Source organism: Dendropsophus ebraccatus, chromosome 3 (genome assembly GCF_027789765.1).
Source record: "Dendropsophus ebraccatus isolate aDenEbr1 chromosome 3, aDenEbr1.pat, whole genome shotgun sequence".
Taxonomy (NCBI): Eukaryota; Metazoa; Chordata; class Amphibia; order Anura; family Hylidae; genus Dendropsophus; species Dendropsophus ebraccatus.
In genome coordinates, this window is record NC_091456.1 from 8,389,020 (window position 1) to 8,408,949 (window position 19,930).

Sequence of the window (19,930 nt, forward strand, 5' to 3'; positions counted from 1 at the left end):
AACAGCAAATATTTGCCATTAAATGATGGCCATCCACTCAATTACAACATTATGTGAACATAGCCTTTCTGTGTTTTCAATCCACTCCTGGTTTTGGTTGCTATACAGCCTCACAAATACAGCCTCAAATATACATAGTGTGAACCCAGCTTAAATCTATACTATGCGGCAGGGAACCAGCACTGTACTGTAGTGATTACATTCTACATTTTTTATTAAACATTCAGGTACAGTAGTAAGATATTGGTGGATTCTGGAACCAATTAAACACATTCACATTACTAATTATGGGGAAAAACTGCTCAGTTCTCAACTAGTCTGCCAGAACCTATTCAGACCGAGGCGCTCAGTGACAGTCTTTACCGGAGCACTGGGTGCAGGCCCACTGCCCCCCCAGTGAAACGAAACCCCCTCTCCTCTGTGAAGCGGCTCCATTAATTCTAATGAAGGCCACTGTGCCTGATAATGAACAGATAAGGGGGAGGTGGACTGCAAAACAGCTGTTGCTTACTAAAACTTATTAAACCTTTTTTTTTTTTTTTATCGCTTGTATTATTGATTTCTTCAAAAATATTTTAAATCACAGTTACACTTTAAGCTTCATTTGCATCAGTGGAACCGAGCTTCAAAACCTCACCCAAACTGGAGACGAATGGTGCCGTCTCTGCAGAAAGTGGCCATGTTTTCCTAGCAATGGATAACCTCTTTAGAAGCCCATAGAGTTGTATGCTGAGCTAGAAGCCTCAAACACGGCTACATCTGACAATAAGAAAGGAGAATCCCTTATTACTCATTTAGCCAACACTTGAAGACAATTGCCGAGGAAATTTCTTTTTCATTCCCACTGCTCTGGCCAAGGACCGATCCTGCTGCCGGTGGCGATCAGCTTATTACTGGAAAGCTGCAAATGCCATAGATTTTTCACTATAAACATGTGTCCTACTTCAACCAAGTCAATTCACGGCCAAAAAAGTACAGAATTGTACAGTGATTGGTGTAATGGTAGATAAAATTATGCCTTTTTTTATTGTTGCAATTGTGGTAAATTGTGTGTAATTTTTTTTTAAGTAAAATCATGGCCAAAATGGTGCTATTTTAGCCAGAATTGCAATTATGGTAAAATTGAGTATTTTTTCGTGATAACTGCGAAGTTTTTGCAACAAAAGTTTAAAAAAATTATAGAAATGCAATTTTTCTATATAAGCATAAATTTATTCATACTGCACAAATAAAATTAAATTATAGATGTTACGATCATATACACAAAGTATATATGATTAGTTTACCCAATGTGAACTTGATGCCTTGATGCCTCTGTCTCTTTGATGTCCCTGATGTGCATTGCTCTCTCCCTGCACTGTAATTGACAGCATGGGAGCAGAACTTTGAATCTCCCTCCCTTATTTCCTAGTCACTATTATTGAAAAGCATTCATTAACAACAGGAAGTGGGGCTAAAATAGTGAAACCTAGAGGTCAATGTTATAGCATATGGTGATGTCACGACCCGACTCTCAGAACTGTTCGGGCTGTGGCTGCTGGAGAGGATGATGGCAGAGGGATGATCAGTGTCTCTCCAGTGCCCTGTGTCCCTCTGCCATCATCCTCTCCAGCAGCCACAGCCCGCACAGCTCTGGGAGTCAGGCCGTGACATCAACATTTTATCCAGGAAGTGACATCACAATGCTATCCAGGAAGTGACATCACCATTGTATCCAAGAAGTGACATCACCATGTTATCCAGGAAGTGACATCACTTTATAAGCATTTCCCATAATAAGTGTATATTGGTGGTTTGTAAAACTTTGGGGGGGCAATACAATACTTTTAAAAAAATTTCGCCGGACTTCTCCTTTAATGAAGTGAATTACAAATAATTTAATTGTCAGAATATGCAAAGTATTTTCTAATGACAGGTACTCTTTACTGCATACCAGGTATAGAGCTGCAGATCTCAGCAGAGTAGTGCTGGGGATAAGTGACGGGACCTTTAGTGGCTCTTTTACCCTTTTTAAACTTAAAATCATCCTACCATAGCCTCACTACGATATGGATGCACAGAAGATCTAACTATTAAGTGGAGGTACAGATGGTGCCTATACTATTTGGAGGCAAAGAAAAACCTAACTTCTATATGGAGGCACAGTGGGGCCTAACTAATATATGAATGCACAGAGAAGGCCTAACTACTATATAGATGCACAGAAGAGGTGTACCTATGCAGGGGGCAGAGAGGGGCCTAACTGTTATATGGAGGAACAGACAGGGCTTATCTTTTACACAGAGACTCAGAGGAGGCTTAACTACTATGTGAGGGCACAGATGGGGGTCTTTTTTTAACTATGGGAGGACATAAGAGGGGGGCCTAAGTACTGTGAGGGACCGGGTTGGGCCTACATACTACAGGGGGGCACAAGGTTGACTGTATAGAGTAATACAGATCGGCAGTTTATATAGAGGTGAGGATGGTGCTAGAGTAGGGAACCTGAAATGTTTGTCCAGCAGATTCGGCAGTGCCAGGAGAAGTCTTTATGATGAAGCAGGCCAGATGGAGAAGAAGAGGAAAATTAAAGGACTGAGCAGAGAAGATGCTCCCAATCACATATAAAGGATGTACAGGGCCTGTATACCAATGGTTTCTACCTCTATATAGGTCAGTGTAAGGGAGAAATACTGGTCTTTGTATAGTGGATTTTATTAAACATTGGTAATATTAGTGTGTGTCTCTCCATTTATCACATATCTTCTAATCTCTATAGAGCAGCGTGAGGACCATTCTATAGAACCATGCTTCTCAATTCCAGGCCTCAGGCCTCACCAACAGGTCACGTTTTGAGGATTTCCTTAGTATTTCACAGGTGATATAATCTGTGGGGGAGCCCACAGAAGATAGTGGCGGTCTGCTGCCACTTTTCCTGTTATGCGGACTGACGGTCAGCAGACTGTTGCTATTGTTCTAGATTTTTCAACATGTTGAAAGACAAGGATCAGCCGACCGTACATGTCGGCTGATCGCTGCTTTTTAACAAAAGCTATTTCACCAAGCGATTAGCGGCCTATAATCAGTCAAATACAGCTAATAATTACTTGGTGTAATAGGGCCTTTACACTTACACAGATCTCTTGATTGTCCAAGTCTAAACTGTTTATAAGACACTAGCAAACATTTGCAGTGGGTGTCGACAGGCTATCAGCAAACCATGCGAGGGCAGCCTCGGCGTATCAACCCATCACCCCCATATAAACTCAAACTTATGCGGGCAGTTTCTTTTCAAATAAACACCTCTCTCCAATCTTATCACCACATTTATTCTGGTCTTAAGACCAGGATGAATCTGGTGATAAGATTGGAGAGATGTTTTTTTTTAGAAACTGTCTGCAATAGTTTGAGTTTATATGGGGAAGATGGGTTGCCATACTGGATTGCCATACTGCAGGTATAATTTACATTGAGTATAATACATAGATTTGCCGTATTTATCTTAGTTATTATTTCCTCCCTTGTCTTCAGAACGACTTAGAGACACCTTGATCTATGAGATGTGCCCTGAAGAGTAAGGTATCCAATATTCTCAATTCAGTATTGTGCAAAAGGAGACAAGGTAGAGTATTATATGAGAAATAAATAGATAAATGCAAACCACATTTCATTTGTTTCTGGTCACTAGAGGGCAGTACTGTTTATCCCAGAGAGAAGTGTGCATTTCCATTTTATGTCTGTTCTTATCAATTTCAGATAAATTCTAGGTAACTTTTTTTTCTATTTTTATTAACAGGAGACAGGAGTGTCCCGTCAAATACTGTTTCCTGACAGATCTCACTTCAGAGACCAATTATGCATCCAATTTCTGTGAGAACAAACAGAAGCTGACATGACGCCTGTACAAGTTCTACAAGCAGAGTGTCTTTAAAGATCTGGTATACAATCATAGAACATCCATATCTCAGTTATAAAGGTTATCTGTGTCACATTGTTATATATTCCTTCCTTCATTCTGTAACTTCCTGCACACATCAACATCTGCTGCAATAAAAGGCTGGAAAAAAACATCTGGCAGCACCGGATTCTGGGAAAATTACGGGGATCATCCAGTTATCTGACAAAATCTGCCGGTATAATTCACATCAAGTAGAATACATAGATTTGCCGCTTTGAAACCTTCTGTGTGTATTTATCTCTCTGTTATTATTTCCTCCTTTGTCTTCAGAACGACTTAGAGACACCTGATCCATGAGATGTGTCATGCTGTCTGCTGGATTCTAGATGGAAAGGCAGATGAGCTGCATGGTTGGCTATGGCAGTCTTATTGTGAAGACGCAGAACCGATTCCCCCTGATCTGCCGCCCATTACTCAGCACCACAGTTATCACATCCATTACTCTGTGGTCTCTGAATGCTCAGGGTGCAAAAACAGGTAAGATGCAGAGTGTTATAGAAGTCCAGAAGTGTCACCTGCATAATCCATGGGGAGATTGGAGCCTGATTCTGGAAGGGTCATATTCTGGGGGGGGTTCTATCTTATTTGAGCATGCATGATGTGTTAGTTACCCCCACCGCTTGCTTCACTGTTGTTTGGAGACTAGTCAAGTATATGAGGAGGCTCTATAAATTAATTTGGATTTTTGTGTTTCTATATCTCTGTTTAATATTAACTTTTTTTTCCACCCTAGACTTGGACATTGGACAGAATATCTTTAAATTAAACATCTTTACAAAATCAAAGTTTTGGTAAGGTGTACGGTGTCAGAAACCGAGTTCAGTATTTAAGGCCCATAGAATTGTATGCTGAGCTAGAAGAGTCAAAGGGGTTCTGCAGCATCTGAGAAGCCCCAAATGCTGCTACATCTTGTTGCCAAGGAAATTTTTCTTCCATTCCCATTGCTCTGGCCAAGAACTGATTCTGCTGCCGGTAGTGATCAGCTTATTACCGGAGAGCAGCAAGTGCCACAGATTTTTCCCAATAAACATGTGTCCTACTTTAACCCGGTCAACTCAGTTTTACCACATTTGGTGCAATTCTTTCAAAATTTGTGCCATTTTTTGCAGCAAATTCACACAAAAAATTACATAATTTTACAGTAATTGGCACAATCATAGCTAAAATAACAGGTGCGTCCCATCAAAAACTGTTTTCTGACAGATTTGACTTGTGCATTATCGGACGGAGGAACGTGTTAAAGAGCGGCAGTTGTTTTACATTGTGTGAACATAGCCTAAAGCCGAAATAGTAACTTTTAATGATTACTAATGATTTCTCTTCTTAATTTCAGGTCAAGAGAACATGCCCTAATATTGTTGAGTCTAAAACAGTGGACAATGGTAGTGATAAGATTCTACATCAGGTAAGTGGTAACTTCTCTACACTTCTTATTCTTACAGTATACTCTCTTTCTCTCTCTTTTGCTTCAATTGTTTGGGTCTTATATTTCTTTTTCCAGTCTCATCTGCTTATTCCAAGGTCTCCAAGCAGCCTTGAAGAGTCAGGTATCTAATATTCTCCAGTAAGCATTGTGTAGAAGGAGATAAGGTAGAGTATTAATAAATAGATAAATGCAATCTACGTTTCATCTGTTTCTGGTCACTAGATGGCAGTACTATTTATCTCTGAGACGTATTTGTGTGTTTCCATTTTATGTCTGTTCTTAGAATTTATGCGAAATTGATAAGTTAACTTTTCTTCTATTTTTGTTAACAGGAGACAGGAGCGTCCCATCAAAAACTGTTTTCTGACAGATCTGACACCAAATATGCGCCCAATTTCCATCAGAACATCAGGAGCTGAGAAGACTCCTCTACAAGACCTACAACTAGAGTGTCTTTGAGAATCGGGTATACAATCATAAAACATCCGTATCCGTACCTGATTATAAAGGTTATCTGCGTCACATTGTTATATATTTATAGATTTGCCATATGTATTGTATCTATGTATCTCTGACAGTTATTATTTCCTTCTTTGTCTTCAGAACGACTTAGAGACACCTTGATCCATGAGATGTGTCATTCTGCCTGCTGGATCCTAGATGGAAAAGCAGATGAGCTCCATGGTTGGCTATGGCAGTCTCATTGTAAGGATTGCAAACTAATTCCCCCCAATCTGCCGCCCATTACTCAGCACCACTGTTATCACATCCATTACTCTGTGGTCTCTGAATGCTCAGGGTGCAAAAACAGGTAAGATGCAGAGTGTTAGAGAAGTCCAGCAGTGTCACCTGCATAATCCATGGGGAGATTGGAGCCTGATTCTGGAAGGGCCGTGTTCTTATACCTTTGGGATTTCTTTCTATCTTATTTGAGCTTGCATGCTGTGTTAGTTACCCCCATTGCTTGCTTCACTGTTATTTGAAGACTTGTCAAGTATTTAAGGGGGCTCCATAAATTATTTGGATCTTTGTGCTTCTATATCTCTCTTTATGCTGGGTTCACACTACGTATATTTCAGTCAGTATTGTGGTCCTCATATTGCAACCAAAACCAGGAGTGGATTGAAAACACAGAAAGGATCTGTTCACACAATGTTGAAATTGAGTGGATGGCCGCCATTTAATGGCAAATATTTGCTGTTATTTTAAAACAGCGGCTGTTATAGTGAAATAATGGCCGTTATTTACTGTTATATGGCGGCCATCCACTCAATTTCAACATTGTGTGAACAGAGCCTTTCTGTGTTTTTAATCCACTCCTGGTTTTGGTTGCAATATGAGGACCACAATACTGACTGAAATATACGTAGTGTGAACCCAGCCTGAACCTGAGCTTTTCCACCTTATACATGAGGTGCAGAGTAAAGCAGACAACAGGGAGTCTGAGGTCTTGAGGAGCAACAGTGATTTGTACTTTGAACTTGAGGTACATAACGTGTACAGTCTGTCTCTGTGTGGTATCTTCCAAGATGGCTGCCGACCAGAGCTGGGTCACTGATGTTAAGATGGAGAATGGTTGTAATGAGGAGTTGCTCTTTGTAAGATGGATCAGTAGTGAACCACAGACCAGTGGAATGGAAGTCTTTTTAGGGTTATCTGGGCCCCAACATTTGGGATCCCAGGAGGTACTAAGGTTATGTGGATGAATTGTCCCTCAGTGTAAAATACCTTGAAGAGTAAATATAAGCAGGCTTTCTATCTTGGCTCTACATCTTCCATCTGTCACAGTAATTCAGTTCATGAGCTGATTCCTGATATTCTCCTCAGTCTCCTCACAGCTTGGGGTCCTCTCTTGTAATCATTACCACAGCTACACTCACCTCACAGAATTCCTGTCACAACTGCCTTATGAGGAACTCATAGCTCCACCCACTTTCTAGCTGTTTCTACCAGCTGATGTAATACACCGAGGAGGCAGTTGGTGGTGCTGTTGCCTAACTCCCTGAATGTGATGCGTGTACATGGTGACCCATCTCTCCTTCAGCTCAACTCTATAATATACAGTAAAATGAGCACATCCTAATAAACATATACAATTATTATTCAGGTTCCCTTCTCTGCCTAACCTTAGGGAAACCCACTTCAGTACACTGCACTTATATGTCCCGAAAATGTCCCTAATGTCCCTAACTAGTCGCGGCTGGTGGGAAATCTTGCCATCGCCGTATGGTCCGGCACCGTCACAGAGGGGCTGTCCCTGACCGCTGATGCTTTGTGTGTGGTATTACAGCTCAATTCCATTGAAGTGCATGGAGCCAAACTGTGATACCACACACAACCTAAGGGCAGGTATTTTGTACCATTTTGGGGGTACATATTACATTTGTTTTTTCATTTGTATTTTTTAAAAACACTTTTTGGGAGCGTACATTATGCGGTATAAATTACATCTTATCTTTATTCTGAAGATCAGTATGATTACGGTAATACTTAATTTAATATGACTGCGGGTTGCCGATGGCTGACAGGTTGATAAACTGGGGTTAAACTGCCGAGACTGGCGCAAGCACTGGTCTGGGCAGCTGGAGCAGGAGCCTGGCTGTGATTGACAGCTGACTCCTGTTGTCTATCAAAGCGCAACAGTTAACACCTGCACAGTATATGTATGACCCTAATGCTGCGTTTACACAGAACGATTATCGTTCGAATTTTCGCAATAACGATCGCATTTCAGCGATAATCGTTCTGTGTAAACACAGCAATCAAGCAACGAGCGAGAAATCGTTCATTTTGATCTTTCAACATATTCTCAAATCGTCGTTCGTCGTTCGCTAAAAATTCGCAGATCGCTTTGTGTAAACAGTCTTTCAAAGATTCACCCTATGTGAAAGATTAGGCGATCTTAAAAACAAATCGCAATAACGATTTTTCTTACGAATTTTCTAATGATTTATTCGTCTAAACGCTGATTGTTATAAAAATCAAATCATTGCTTCAAATTCATTAACAACGATCAATTGGGAAAATTATCGCTTCATGTAAACGCAGCATAAGCATTAACCACCTTTGTGCTGCACTGTACTTGTACGAGCGTGAAAGGGGTCACAGGTCATCAGGGATTGGAGGTTGGACATATCTTGAAATTTCAGAGGAAAAAGAACATTTAAAAACTGAAGATAAAATGATTACCTTAAAGATTGCATATAATATGGGGCCCCCAACTGTGATACAGAAACATCTACAGAAAGTAAATGAAATAATAATGACCACAATACTATAAGGCAAGCTTTATCAGAACAACTTCTCAAGTTCATTTGAACAAGAAACAATCCACTTTTTTTTTTTTTATTCCCTCCACGACCACTAACCCCCCCCCCCCCCCCCCCTTTTCTGGCGCATTTTCTTACTATTGACTATCAGTGAGGCGGGGGCTTCAGATCAATTTAGATGCCATTCAAATCCTGTGGGCGACCACGTGACAGCTTCGCCATCTGGCCTGCAGCTAGGAAGGCCGGAAGTCAGAGTCTCTTATACATCTCTATGCGAGCAAAACATCTGCACCAAATTAAATTCTGCACAGGGCGCCATCTACCCTAAGGCCGGCTCTGTTTGCCACTGTGGTTTTTTTCGCTAAGGACAATTTGCAGCGTATCCACCCTCTGTGAACATTCCCTTATATTGGTGCTGTTTATGTTAATATTGTAGAAAACAAAAATAAAAAAAATCCAGATTTGTTGCAGATTTTGTTTCTCCAACAGGACTTTTAGATTTATCGCATATCTTAAATCCCTAACATATCCATATTGACATCAAAATTGCGGTGTATGAACACACTCTAAGAATAAGTTGGCATAATATAAACGTGAATCAAGTTGGTACCATAACCCTTTTAATAATCACTAGGAATATTTTGTCTAGTTTTTGTAGTTTAAAGGGGTAGTGCGGCGTTAAACTTTAAGTAAAAAAATAATACACATTACAAAGTTATACCACTATGTGAATGGCCCCCTTCCCCGTGTTTCTCCCCACCCACACTAGACCCGGAAGTGTGGTGCATTATACTTACCGCATTCGTGTCGACCCCCGGCCGCCATCTTGAGACAATGACGTCATCTTCGGGAGGCCCGCCGAACCACTCCAGCCGTCCTTTATGACGGCCCCTCTCTGCCGCGTCATCAGCTGCTCAGCCGCGATTGGCTGAGCACAGTTATGCTCAGCCAATCGCGGCTGAGCAGCTGATGACGCACCAGAGAGGGGGAAGGCATGAGGGACTTACGAATGCGGTAAGTATAATGCACCACACTTCCGGGTCTAGCGTGGGTGGGGGGTGGAACACGGGAAAGGGGGCCATTCACATACATAACACACATTACAAAGTTGTATAACTTTGTAATGTGTGTTATTTTGTAAATTAAAGCTTAGCACCGCACTACCCCTTTAAAGGGAACCTGTGACAGCCAGCAGGGGGCGCTGTGAGATTTTCTGTGAAAAGGGTTAATGTAAACTGCTCAGTCTGGGCAGTCTGTATAAGGCCTTATTCACACACATTCACAGTATATTTTTGCGCAATTTTCTGTGTGCAATCTGCAATAATTTGTCCGTAGTGCCTCTGTATCATCATCAGTATCTTCCGTATTTTTTTCAGGTCCGTAAAAACAGAAAGTCCTTTAAAAAAAAGGAGGAATGGTCAAAATGATGACACTAGCTAGAATTGCGGATCCGTATTCTATACGGAGGTAACATCCACAAACAATACAGGTCCCATAGACTTCTATTGGTGCAGCCACTGTCTGTATAGTAAAGGCTCACGCAGTTTAGTTACACATAGTTCTATATTTATACTGGAAATAAATACTAAGGAGAAAAAAAAAACGTTATTTTGTCTGCAGAAGATTATTTGCCTGGGATTTGTTTCCAGGAAATTGTGGTTTGCTGAAATTCCCCCTGCAAGCATTTTTGCATTCACAAAAAAATGGTTATCCTAACAAAGGCCGTGTTAAATATAGAAACAAAGGAACATTCTGTGTGCTGCCCTAATAGACAGATGGCAGAGAGGATGCTGGATGTGGTTATTGCCATTGCACCAACATATTCCACCGCACTGTACATAGACGTCAATATTCCCCCTCCCTGATCCTATGGCTCCTCTATCAGACACTAGATAGACCAATTTCTTTCTTTTCTTTTTTTTATTCTGAATTTATTAAAGGGGTATTCCCCCCAAGGGCTAAAAAAATGAAATGCTCCCAAACCTAGCTAGTCTTACTCAACAAGCCCCCCCCCCCCCCCCCCCCCCCCCCTGAGTATTTTGAGCCGTCTCCCATCTTTCTAGCTGCTTCCGTTCCTGAGTTACAAGTTTTTCTAAAAGACGTTCTATATTCAAGATAGGAAACTACATTTCCCATCATGCAATGCTTCTGCCTGATGATGGCAATGTAGCAGAGCTGAGAGAGAGATGTAGCAGAGTTGAGTTGGCGATGTAGCAGAGCTGAGAGAGAGATGTAGTAGAGCTGAGATGGCGATGTAGCAGAGCTGAGAGAGAGATGTAGCAGAGCTGAGATGGCAATGTAGCAGAGCTGAGAGAGAGATGTAGCAGAGCTGAGATGGCAATGTAGCAGAGCTGAGAGAGAGATGTAGCAGAGCTGAGATGGCAATGTAGCAGAGCTGAGAGAGAGATGTAGCAGAGCTGAGAGAGATGTAGCAGAGCTGAGAGGGGGTGCGGATGTCGGGTGGCCCGGCGCTCTACTTGGGGGGGGGGCTACAGTCACCGGGTGAGCTGCGGGAGGGGGGGATTTGAGCCAATTTATAGTGGTCGGGCCGCCGGGAGATCACGCAGGGGGCTGCGCTCACCGGGTTAGTTGTGGGCAGGTGGGTGAGCGCCGGCTGCCATGGGCTCTACAATGGGGAGGGACGGGGGAGACCGTGGGCGGATGGACACAGACAAGAGATCTTGCTGGGGGACGGGGGGGAACTTCACTCACCAGGCGGGTGGCGGCTGCGGGGCCGGGCGGGAGATCGTGCACTCGGGGCTGGATACGGGGCTGCTGGATACCGGTTGAGCTCTGAGCGGGGGGCGGGCGGGCACCAAGAGATCCCGCGGTGGCTGCACTCACAGGACTTCCGGGGCGAGCGGGGGGCGAACGCCGCCACAGGCTCTACTGAGGGAGGGGGCGTTCGCCACCAGAAGATCGCACTGGGGGAGGGGGGCTGCACTGACCAGGTGAGCTGCGGCCGGGTGGTGATGGGGGTCAGCTGCAGAGCCCAGAGATCGTGCGCCCGGGAGGTGGTGCGGCTGCACACTCACCGGGTGAGCTCCGGGCGGTTAGGGGGGGGGGCATGGGGCTGGGCGGACGGCCACCGCAGATCACGGGGGCTCGCGATCAGCCACCGGGGCGCGGGGGATACAGGTTGTGGGGCAGATGAGCTCCAGGGATGAAGGGCGGGGGCACACGGTGGGGTGAGCTTGGGGGGGTACTCTCTGCTGTCACTGTGTCACTATCCTTCCTCTCTTCAGTGTGCTGGGTAGAAGCGCTAACCCGGCCCATTGAAGAGACTGAGGATACGTCATGCCGTCTCTGAGGGTCGGGGCCAGGAGCAGGGAGCGTGTCGGAGTGGACTGAAAGCTGATGATTCTATGCAATCCGTGGGGGTGGATGTACCTAGATAACAGCAAAACTGTGCAGAATCCGTAATAAATTTATATTGGAAAGATGGAAAGCTACGGGTGGGCAACGTGTTAATGCAAAAATAATTTTGGGGGGAATACCCCTTTAAATTCTTCCAAATATAAGAAACAATACAATAGTTACCAACAAGGCACAGGTAGGGAAACATTTTTGGCAAAACCAATGACAATGAGAAAGGCACATACATCCATGCAAGGTAACAACAATAAAGCACTGAGGGCAAGAAACGCCCAAATTTAAAGTGTACCTGTCGTTTAATTATTTATTTTTTGCAGAAATCAATAGTACAGGCGATTTTAAGAAACTTTGTAATTGGGTTTATTAGTTGAAAAATGCATTTTTATCATGAAAAAGCAGTTTGAAGCTTTCCCTCCTGTCTTCATGGTTTTCTATGGAGAGGGGAGGGGTGGCGGGAGATGAGGCACCAAAACAGGACAACAAAGAGTTAATTTACAGCTACATCACAAGGCTATCTCCTCTGAAGTCAGCACTGACCTCTCTGAAACGACAGTGACACTTTCAAGATTTGGGGAAAGAAGAAAAAGAACAGGAACGTACTAAGGAAAGAGAGATGGAAAGGGAAGAGGTAGGAGAAAAAGAGAGGAAAAAAGTGTGTGTGTGTGTGTGTGTGGGTGGGGGGGCTGACCCCCTCCCTGAGCTAAGAGAGATTTGTAATCATCCACCTCTGTAAGTTGGTTCCAATAGAACCAGGTCCAGAAAAAGCGGGTGGAGCGATTGTACAGTTGAGCCGTAAGGTCCTCCATACACTTCATCAGGTACAGCAGGTACATCACTTTAAGATTTATACATCAATAGTCTGGGGTCTGCAAACCTCGGTCCTATCTTTGAATCGCAGCCCAGTTCCTGCCGGACCCCAGAGTTCTGCCCTCCGCCACGGTAACGCAAGTTCATTACAATTAGGGATGGTCCGAACCCTCCGAGGTTCGGGTTCGTACGAATCCAAACTCTCGCCATCAGATTCCCGCTGTCTGCCCACTCCGTGGAGCGGGTGGATACAGTGGGAGGACCGCCTGGAAAACTGGGATATAGCCTATGGTTATGGCTGTATCCCAGTTTTCCAGGTGGTCCTCCCACTGTATCCACCTGCTCCACGGAGCGGGCAGACAGCGGGAATCATTACCGAGAGTTTGGGTTCGTACGAACCCGACCCGAACTCGGTTTGGACCATCCCTAATTACAATCAATGGAGCCGCGCCACAGAGGGGAGATGAAAAAACAGATCAAACCGCATCCTTTTTTAACGTACACAAAAACGTAGCTGACCGTATTTTTGTGTACATAAAAAAAAAACAGGTGCGTTTTACTCAGTTTTGTTTTATAATAGAAGTCAATGGAAAAACGGATCAAAATGGATGAAAAAAACAAGTGAACCCAGCCTAACGTCCATTATTTCAAAACAACTGACATTATGCCACAAATAACGGCCATGGTTTTTATATAACGACCATGGTTTTTAAACAACGGACAGTATTTGGGAACAAAAAAAACAGACAAAAAAAGACGTGTGGTCGTGGCCCAAAGCTGCTCTTCTGAATCATTTCCTCCGGTAAACACAAACTTTTTTTTAACAACCTTTTCATCGAGGCCAGGGCCGTCGCTAATATCACACCCTATTATAACTCCATCTAAGGGTGTGAACACAATAGATTGCTGTGTAAAACCACTTGTTATTCATGGTAATATCAGCCTTTTGGGGCTGCCTAAACCTACATGTGCCCTTCAGTAGGCATTATATATATACATGAACGTCCTCAAATGGGGTTAAAAAATTCTGCAAAGAGAAGTGGGGGTGGACGTTCTCTACAGTCCTGAGAAGATTCCCAAGAGGATGTGGATCAGCTGAGTGTAATACATATGTAAGAAACACCGCAGATTAGAACTGCACCCCGACTCCTTTGTCAGATCCCTGCAATCTCATCCTTGTCCCCTATCCTGTGGACAGAGGACAAATAGAAAAACTTTTACAGCCGCTTTACCTGGTATAATAGATAACACTGGTCAACGGCCAAAAAGGTTCCGACATGAAAACAGTTGAACTTAACTAATTTTGGGGGCTGAGATCGAAAATGAGGTTCAAATTTTGATATTGGCTCTAATTTTCAAGATATAGACGTACTCTTTATACTCCTCACAGCCTGTGATACAATACTGGGAAAAGTTTGCATCATCAACTGGTATATTGCATCATCTTAGAATGACCAATAGTTATGGTATAAGGCTAGGTTCACACTGCTTTTTTGCTATCCGTGTTTTTCATCATTTTTTTGCGAAAAAGGGATGAAAAAAACAGATGCATTTGTGTGCATCCGTTTTGATCTGCTTTTCCTTTGACTTCCATTATAAAAAAAAAAAAGGATCCGTTTTTTTTAACGGACAAAAAGTAGTGTCAACACTACTTTTGTGTCCGTTAAAAAAAACGGATCCGTTTCGATCAGTTTTTTTTTTTTATAATGGAAATCAATGGAAAAACGGATCAAATTGCATGCACACAAATGCATCCATTTTTCATCCGTTTTTTGCAAAAAAACGGATGAAAAAAAAACAGATTGCAAAAGCGCTGTGTGAACCTAGCCTAAGGTATCAGGGTAAATGGAAGCCATCAATGCTTGCAGATTACTGTTGGACAGTTATCAGAGACAATCCCATGTATGAGTACAAAAGACGTGTTAATGCACCGACATTCCTACATTCCAGAGTTCAATAAACATTATTAATTTGTAAAAATTCTTGGATCTGCCTGTAAATTGTAGTTGATTTCAGATAGAACTAAGTTTCCTATGAATATATTTCAGAAGTTTATGAACAGTAACCGCGCTTCCTTATGATGCAGAAGTAATAAATATGTCGGCTATTATACTGTATTCTATACAATTCACAAAACAGTAACATAAGAACTCTTCCATATCATAGAAACTAGAGACAATTCACATTTTTCCTTGTGATATTTAAATTCAGCACAGAAAAATCATTAAGAAATGGATAATTTTATTTCTGAACCAAACAACTTTAGAAAATTTGTTGACCAGTGGTAATCTATTTTCCTAATTACATGATTTGATGACATAAAGGGGTACTCCAATGGAAAAAAAACAAAACAATCTTTTGAATTAAATGGTGCCAGAGAGTTAAGTAGATTTGTCATTTACCAGTTTTCCAGTACTTATCAGCTGCTGTATGTCCTGCAGGAAGTGGTGTATTCTTTACAACCTGACACAGCGCTCTCTGCTGCCACCTCTGTCCATGTCAGGAACTGTCCAGAGTAGGAGAAGTTTTCTATGGGGATTTGCTGCTCTGGACAGTTCCTGACATGGAAAGAGGTGGCAGAAGAGAGCAGTGTGTCAGACTGGAAAGAATACACCACTCCCTGCAGGACATACAGCAGCTGTTAAGTACTGGAAGATGAGATTTTTCAATCAAAGTAAATTACAAATCTATATAACTTTCTGACATTAGTTGGTTTGAAAGAAAAAAAATAAAATAAACAGCATTGTGTGTTTACTCAGGTAGCAGAATTAAGGATTTTTTATCAGAGTTTATCAGTGTATTACCATTCACTGACTATTACGAGAATGCGACAGCAACTACAAAACTATGTGTCTGAGAACTCAATGCTTTCCAGTTAAACTTTGCTCTATGAGGGTATGTGCACAGTACAGAACACCTGCAGAAATTTCAAGGGGAGGCCGCGTGCGGTGTTGTGTCGTGTGCACTTATCCCTGGGCTATTTTCACACAATGTAAGTTTCCTATTATTCACGGCCGTTGTTGCCGATTTGCAACAACGGCCGTGATTAATAGGAAACTTACGTTGTGCTGCTGTCTATGGAATCACGTCCGGAGTGTATACACATAGTATACACTCTGGACGGGATTGCTAGCGGCGCTGCAAAAAAACTGACATGTCAGTTTTGTGCACCTGCTTTTCATTGAATAGCGGCCGCACAAGCCTGATAGGTCACACAATAGAGAGTGCGGCTCTGGCTGCACTCTCCATTGTGTTCAATGGTTCAATTGGGATGGGAGTGCACACAGATGCGCCTGCATCCCAATTCAGGAGAAGTGAGCATCATTTGCAGAACCGGCCGGGATGATTTCCACTAAAAGCGTCCGTTCTGTGACCTAGCTCTGTACTATAGGCTTCTACTGCACAACATGATCTAAATGTATATCCATACCACAGATTCTCAGTATATTGCTCAATAGCGGCTGCATAACATCACTGGGCTGGATATATGACAGTGTTGATAGAACCCAGAGTCTGCAGCCGTAATACCAGACACTACTATGCAGCCACATCATATATACTGCCAGATGGTGCCAGGCTTTTCATATATAATAGTTTAAAATTTTATACAATCTATTTTCACACAACGTCCCTCTTTGGCCGTTTTTTTGGACGGCCATCATTCTGATGTCAAACCACAGCTGTATTATGCACATTATTGCTGTACTTTGCTTAATATGGCTGCATCTTCGCATCAAAATGACAGCGGTCCAAAACACAGGAGAAATACAGCCAAATAAAAAAGGATGAACATAGCCTAAGGGTGGGTTCACACTATGGAACACGAATGGATTCCATAGCTCGTATCTGTTCACGGCCGTGCGCCTCTCTGCCGGCTCCATAGACACCATTCTATGGGCAGGTGGATTCTGCATTCCGCTGAAAGAATTGACATGTCACATGAACAGGTACGAGCTACGGAATCTGTCGGAAATTCTCCGCTCGGATTCCGTAGTGTGAACACACCCTAAATGTGAATGAATTTTAACCCCTTAAACTATCAGCAGGTTGGACAGATCTAACCTGCTGATATGTCCCTACTTCACATGAAATACTGAGGAAGAAGGTAGGTCTCTTACGGCGCTGTTCCGGTGCAGTTAGTAGTTTGCTCCATGGTCGGGTGAGACCGTTAGGAGCACTGCCCCCCCATAGCACTGATCCGCCCCCGATTGCCCATCTCTAATTATAATTAATGGAGCTGGACACCTGGGAACAGGCCGGATTGGCGCTATGGTGGCGGACAGTGCTCCTAAAGGGTGCCCCAGTGCTCTACTAACTACTACCACTACTAACTGCACGGGAACAACCCTGGGGATGAAGGTAAGAGACATACCTTATGCTGCGTTTACACGGAACGATAATTTGCCCGATCGTACGGTTAACGATTTCGAAGTAACAATTTTTTTTTTATAATGATCAGCGTTTAGACGGAACAATATATCGTACAGAAAATTCATTTTGCGATCGCTTAAGCCTACCTCGCACATAGGTACAATCGGTGAACGACTGTTTACACGGAACGATCTGCCAATTTTTTGCGTACGACGAACGACGATTTAAGAACATGTTGTAAGATCAAAATGAACGATTTCTCGCTTGTCGTTTGATCGTCCGCTGCGTTTACACGTACGATTATCGTTTGAATTCGATCGTCATTGTGCAAATTCGAACGATAATCGTTCTGTGTAAACGCAGCAATACTCTTCAGCATCTCCTGCGCAATAGGGACATATCAGCTGGTTAGAGTTGTCTCACCTGCTGATAGTTCCCCTTTAACGATCCTGACCCATAGGCCTGCATTGAGAATAGGTCTGGAAATGATAGAACATGTCCTATAACTGACCAGAATTCCATCATGGATGCCCCATAAAACACTATGGAGGAATCCTGAATTCTGGACAGCTCAGGATGTGATGACGCTGTCCCTTTAACTGTTTGGGCTGCTACTGTATATGTGTTCTCCCTCTGTTTGTGTGGTTTTCCTCCAGCTACTCTGGTTTCCTCCCTCCAGAATCATACTAACAGCTTTACATGGAGATTGTGAGCCCCTTATGTAAGCGGTGGCAGAGCTGCTGAATATGTTGGCGCTATATAAAGAAAGAAATAACTACTATACCTAGGACCTAAGAATATTTTAAAAGTGTAATTCTCCCAAATTACCAGTAGATGGCGCTTTAGTCAAAGAATAATTTTTTTTCAGCTTTTATATTACTCTCAATTTGGAAATAAAACAAAGTTCTAATAATTTCCCTACCATCCTGAGCCTGAAGAAGGTCAAGTCATTCCTAATATCCAATGATTTATCGTGTATTTCTGTGCCAAACAGCTTTTTCTTAGTCACAAGACTGAGGATACAAAAGACTTTTTGCAAGATTTAAAAAGTGATATAGTAACATTGTTAATAAGGTTGAAAGAGGACAAGAGTCCATGAAGTTCAACCTATAACCCTACGGTGTGGATCCAGAGGAAGGCATAAACTCTCATGAGGCAGATGACAATTGCCCCATCACAGGGAGAAAATTCCCCACTTTAAAATGTCAATCAGAATACTCCCTGGATCAGCGTCCTATCACATGTCATCTAATGGCCAGAACTTGTGGAATTATATTTATAGAGAAGCATCCAGGCCTCCCCTGTACTTATATAAAGAATCAGCCATAACAACATCATGTGGCAGAGAGTTCCATAGTCTCACTGCTCTTACAGTAAAGAATATATAGAGCTCCATAGTCTCACTGCTCTTACAGTAAAGAATATAGAGAGCTCTAGTCTCACTGCTCTTACAGTAAAGAATATAGAGAGTTCCACAGTCTCACTGCTCTTACAGTACAGAATATACAGAGTTCCATAGTATCACTGCTCTTACAGTAAAGAATAGAGTTCCATAGTCTCACTGCTCTTACAGTAAAGAATATAGAGAGCTCTAGTCTCACTGCTCTTACAGTAAAGAATATAGAGAGCTCCATAGTCTCACTGCTCTTACAGTAAAGAATAGAGTTCCATAGTCTCACTGCTCTTACAGTAAAGAATAGAGAGTTCCATAGTCTCACTGCTCTTACAGTAAAGAATATAGAGAGTTCCATAGTCTCACTGCTCTTACAGTAAAGAATATATAGAGTTCCATAGTCTCACTGCTCTTACAGTAAAGAATATAGAGAGCTCTAGTCTCACTGCTCTTACAGTAAAGAATATAGAGTTCCATAGTCTCACTGCTCTTACAGTAAAGAATAGAGTTCCATAGTCTCACTGCTCTTACAGTAAAGAATATAGAGAGCTCTAGTCTCACTGCTCTTACAGTAAAGAATATAGAGAGTTCCATAGTCTCACTGCTCTTACAGTAAAGAATATAGAGAGTTCCATAGTCTCACTGCTCTTACAGTAAAGAATATATAGAGTTCCATAGTCTCACTGCTCTTACAGTAAAGAATATCTAGCGTTCCATAGTCTTGCTGCTCTTACAGTAAAGAATACAGAGTTCCATAGTCTCACTGCTCTTAAAGTAAAGAATATAGAGAGCTCCATAGTCTCACTGCTCTTACAGTAAAGAATATAGAGAGCTCCATAGTCTCACTGCTCTTAAAGTAAAGAATATAGAGAGCTCCATAGTTTCACTGCTCTTACAGTAAAGAATATATAGAGTTCCATAGTCTCACTGCTCTTACAGTAAAGATTTCACGTCTGTGCTGATGGTGTACGTCTTTTATTATTTTACATTGTGGGCTAATTTTTATATATTTGGAGGGAACTCTAGCTGCAGCCCACTGGAGTATTATACAGGCAAACTATCAGCAAGTCTGTACATAAGAACCTGCTGATATCTCCCAGCAGCCGTCCACCTCCTCTTCCTCTCCTTATGTCCTGCCGTTTTGGAGAAATTCCGCCCAACAGAGATATGTAAATGAGTTCCTCTGGTGCACCGATGCTAACGCCTACTTGTGCACATTCGGGAAGGTATAAGCAGGCCGACCTTCCTCACACATGAATGGAGAGGGGCTGCTGTCTCTGTGCGTGTGCCGTTCAAAAAGGAAAACCGGCCTGCTTATACCTTCTTGAATGTGCACAAGTAGGCGTGAGCAT